This window comes from Vombatus ursinus, unplaced genomic scaffold, assembly GCF_900497805.2.
Source record: "Vombatus ursinus unplaced genomic scaffold, bare-nosed wombat genome assembly UNPS02014830.1, whole genome shotgun sequence".
Taxonomy (NCBI): domain Eukaryota; kingdom Metazoa; phylum Chordata; class Mammalia; order Diprotodontia; family Vombatidae; genus Vombatus; species Vombatus ursinus.
Genome location: NW_020954608.1, coordinates 8,455,410 through 8,460,428, shown reverse-complemented (window position 1 = coordinate 8,460,428; position 5,019 = coordinate 8,455,410). Strand labels below are relative to the sequence as shown.

The following is a 5,019-nucleotide window of genomic DNA, read 5'->3' as shown; positions in this document are numbered from 1 at the left end:
ATTGCACTGCTTTTCAAATCCTTTCTCGGACAAGGAATAGCTGTGTGTCCCTAGGCAAGTCACTGAGCCTTTGAGGACCTCAGGAACCTCCCTAGAACTTAACTGCTAAGTCATGGATAGGTTGAGACCTGTTGGTGTTGAAGGGAGATCCCCATGCTATTGAAATCTATGAATCTATCTATGTATTCATGTGGAAAAGGCATAAGAAAAGGCTCAGGTTACCAAATTTGATTCCGGTTTAAAGCAGGAATCCCTTTTACCACGAGTTACCACTTAGCAACCTCGAGGGAGAAAGAACTTACTAACTACTGAGGCAGCCCTTTCCATTTGGGGAAGGGAAGAGAACTGATGAGGAGAAGTCAACTCTAATGTTATGTTTTTCCTTATATTGAATTGAAATCTTCCCCCTTATTAACATCTGCCAATCAATTCTCAGTTTTGTTTTGAGGCCAAGCAATCTCAACAGTCAATAATGTCTATTAAGCAGCTGCAAACTGACAGGCAGTATACTGGATTGTGGAGGCACTAAGAGAAAAACAGACTAGTAGCCACTCACATTCATTTGGGGAAAACAATGTGTACACAAATAAGTAAATACAAATAAAATAACAGCTCCTCTGGTATACCTTTAACAAGCTGGCTGACTCCCTTTCCAGGCTTATTATTACACTTGACACACTCTACTTTCTAGCCAAATTGACTCTCTTACTGTGCCCTATACATGACATTCCATCTGTATTTATTTGTAATTGTAAATCCTTCTTGAATTAACTTCCCTTATAGGAGTTTAGGTCATGTGATCCTACCTATCTTTTCTTGGAAACTGTGAAATCTATTTTTCCTAAATCGAAGGTGTATCTCAGACCATACCAAGCTCTCCTCTCCTCTTCTATCATGAATTCTAAGATGTAGTCACTTTTGACCATCTGTGCCATCTTCTTGCTCAAACTTTTGCACTCTTTCCCATCCCTTCTAGAGTCCTCCTGGCACTACCATCACTGTCCATATAAATCACCAGAAGTGCATAATATTCTTCTTGTTGGACAAGTCTTAGGAGGTCCTTACAAAGTTCAAAAAACCAGCACATGTGTACGTATGTGTATATATTTATACATACACACACACACACACACACACACACACACACACACATATATATCTTCTCTCCGTCTCTCCATCTCCCCTCTCCCATTATCAGGTTCTAGATTCCTCACTTCTCTTCAGCAGGAAGTTATCAACCAATGCTACTCATCTCTTCTTCCTCCACGCTTCCTGGGATGATCTTTCAACTGGCAGAGTCTTTGGATTCACTGATCATTCCTTTGAGGACAAGCAGCTGTTCCCTTAGATCTCAGCCCAGGCTTCTGACTTCATTATTACCCTCAAACTGCTTCCTCTAAAGCTTCCAAGGGATAGAGACTCGAGCTGTGATTTCATTGATGTAGGGAACTCCCAGGTGAGGTGGCGCCTTCTTCCAAAGCAGGTTGGCACCTTCTCTGAAATACATAATCTTAGTGAGTTGCCTAGGACACCAAAAAGTTAAGTAACTTGCTCAAGGTCATGCAGTCACTATTGTCCGGTTGGATGTTGAATCCAGGTCCTTCTGGCTTTGAGGCTGGCTTTCAGTCCACTACCCTAGGGTGCCTCTCAGGTTAAGATTCATCTCTATAGTGTTGAGGCCCTCTTCTCTCTTTTTCATACTGAAGCCCTACTTCCATTTCTTCCTTTTTAAAAAAAAATTAATTATTACTTTATTTTTTCCCAATTACATGTAAAAATAATTTTTAACATTTGCTTTAAACATTTTTAAGCTCCCTTCTTTCCCTCCTCATTGAGAAGGCAAGCAATTTGATGTAGTTATACATGTGCAGTCATGCAGAACATATTTCCAAGTTAGTCATGTTGTGAAAGAAAACGCAGACCAAAAAAAGCCCCATGAAAAATCAAGTTTAAAAAAATGCTTCACTCTGCATTCAGTCTCCAACAGTTCCTTCTCTGGAAATTGATAGCATTTTTCATTGTTAATCCTTTGGGATTGTCTTGAATCACTGTACTGCCGAGAATAGCTAAATCATTCATATATGATCATACGACATTGCTGTTACTATGTACAACGTTCCTCTGGTTCTGCTCATTTCACTTATCATTATTTCATTTAAGTCTTTCCAGGTTTTTCTAAGAGCATCCTGATCATCATTTCTTATAGTACAATAGTATTCTATCACAATTACATAGCAAAACTTGGTTAGCCATTCCCCAGTCGATCGCATTCTCTCAATTTTCAACTTTTTGCCACCACAAAAGGAGCCGCTACAAATGTTTTTGTACATGTGGGTCCTTTTCCTTTTTCTCTGTTCACTTTGTTTTTGTTTTGTGCCTGTTTTCACAGTTAATTCTAGGGCCCTGTAAGTTTTCAGTTCTTCCAAGATAGTATGATCTAAAGAGAAGTGTTTTTACTACTCTCCTAGCCTGTGAGTGACCACAAGTACTCTTTTTAGCCCTGGAAACTGCCACCAGGGTCCCTGCTCCATTGCAACTACAAGCTCTGGTGTGCTAGCGCTCCTCTTCACTCTGGGCCTGGGATCCAAATCAGAGTATGGACAATGCAAGAGTCATGCCTCCAATGCCAGCAAAATGACCCCTGTAATCTTCTTCTGACCAGTTTTCCAACCCCCCCTTAACTTCTGTGGGCTGAAGGCTCCAGAAGCCACCATTGCAGCCACTGATTCAGTCACCCCAAAGGCATTTGCTGGGGCAAGGCCTTTGCTCCACTCTCACCCTGGTGCAACAGATCTTTCCTGCTGATCTTCTAAGTTGTCTTGGGCTGGAAAACTGTTTCACCCCATCCTTTTGTGGGTTCTGCCATTCCAGAATTTGTTTTGAGGCATTATTTAAAGTTATTTGAGGGAGTTTTGAGGAAAGTTCAGGCAAGCCCCTCCCTTTTCTCTGCCATCTTGGCTCCCAGCTGCCCCATTCTTCCATTTCTTAAAGGAAAAATTCACCGTACCTGTTAACCAGATGCTCCTTGAGCTCCTTCATCTAAACTTTAACACTAAACTCCAGTGGCTCCCTATCGCCTCTAAGATCAAATATCAACTCATCACTTTTTAGTTTCCACTTTTTCTGATGAAAGTTGTATAATGTCCATAATTATTAGTGCAGTAGCACATGTACATAACTTGTGAATAAGTAAATTCACATATATATGCAGTATGTGTGTGTGTGCAAAAAAAAGTTTTACTTACGGGTTATATAATCAAAAAACTTGGAGACCACTGCCCTAGACAACTTCTGAAGCAAAAGTCCTTACATACAGTTTCCTCCCTTTAGTGCACCTTTCACACAACTACTAAAATAATGACAATCCTTAAGCACAGGTCTGACCACTTCATTCCCGTATTCTAGAAATTTCTGTGGCTTCCTATTGCCTTTAGAAAAAAAACAAAAACAAAAAACAAAAACCTCTGTCAAAATGAACTCAAACACTACCTTCTTGGTGGTGCAATGAACAGGCCTGGAGTCAAGGATACCTGAGTTTAAATTCAGCCCCAGACACTTACTAGCGGTATGACACTGTACATGTTTATTTAACCTCAGTTTCCTAATCTGTAAAATGAGGATAATAATAGCACCTACCTCCCAGGGTTATTTCAAGGATCAAATGAGTAATATTTGTAAAGTCCTTAGTGTAGGTGCTTGCTATGTTAATGTTAGCTATTACTACTCTACGTGAAGCCTTTTCCTGTTTGCCTCAACCACTAGCATCTGCCCACCTTCCCTCCTCCCAAACTACGTCGTATTTAACCACCGGTAGTCATTCTTTTTAAATTTCCTCTTTATGTGCTTGTGTAACCCCCATCTCAAAGAAGCCTCACCTCATGGCCATAGGAATGTCCTCTTGGTGGAGACTGATCCCTCAATGCTCCACACCTGTGGGAGGTTGTTTAGCCCTTAGGGCAGGGGTGGGGAAACTGCGGACCCCAAGCCACATGTGGCCCTCTAGGTCCTCAAGTGCTGCAGGGGGGGGGTGGGGAACTCGCGGCCCCAAAGCCACATTTGGCCCTCTAGGTCCAGTGCGCCCGCCGCACTTGAGGACCTCTAGGTCCTCGAAGTCTCTCGTATAGGACGCCGGGGGATAGAAAAAGGTTCGACTTTCAGTTCTAGATGTTGGCTTCTTTCCAGAGTCACTTTCCTCAGGTAAGGACCTCTCCCTGAAGAGAATCCGGAATCCGGGAGCAGGTGGGAAGCCAGGGTCTTCCCCAGACTCTCTCTTCTCAGCTGTCGCCCACTGCGCCCCTCGCACAGGGCAGAGCCTTCACTGATGCATCTCCACCAATGAGGACTATTGTTGTTGGTCCTGAGTTCTCAAAGAGGACCAATGAGGAGAGACTTATGCAAATAAACCTTGAGCCTCAGATGACGCTGGTGAATTTGTACTGTAGTCCTGCGGGTTAGAACGGGTTAGAACGTGAGCTTGTAAGAGCAGATCTTTGCCTTCTTTGTATTTGTGGCCCCACATCCCAGTAGTGGTAACTTAATAATTGCTTGATTGATTAATTGATGCCATTTTCATGTTCAGAATCCTTCATTGGCTGGCTTCCTGTTTATAAACCTCGGGATAAACTACAAATTCCTTATTCAGACTCTTAAGTCCTTCCAAAATCTGATTCCAACCTACCTGTCCTACTTCGTTTCTCATTAGTGCCCTCAGACACTCGAGTTGGCAACCACACTGAACCATTTAGCTTCTTCCTAATCTTATCCTGTGCTCTTCTGCTTTCAGGCATGCACACTGGCATGGCCCCACTCACACTAACGTTCACATCCTGGTCCCATGCTTCTGCATCAACTGTGCCCCAACCATGCACTTCTCTTCCTCTTATGCCCCCACCATGCTTTCTTATTCCTGCATAAACATCGTTGCAGGTTCAGGACTGGGCCATTCAGATATTGAATTTGCCAGTTCGTCATCACTGTCCTCACATTCAATTCAACAAACATTTATTCAATATCTTCCAT

The 5,019-nt window shown here is 42.6% G+C and overlaps 1 protein-coding gene across 5 annotated transcripts in view; it reads right to left on the bottom strand.

Annotated features, from left to right (window-relative positions):
• The window catches only part of LAMB4 (laminin subunit beta 4), a 155,658-nt gene extending 151,361 nt beyond the window's left edge, over positions 1–4,297 (bottom strand). For all 5 annotated transcript variants that reach the window (XM_027838868.1, XM_027838867.1, XM_027838872.1 and 2 more), the window contains exon 1: positions 3,876–4,297. The gene's annotated coding sequence lies outside the window, so the exon portion shown is untranslated. The remainder of the gene's footprint in view (positions 1–3,875) is intronic.
• Positions 4,298–5,019: the final 722 nt, after the last annotated feature.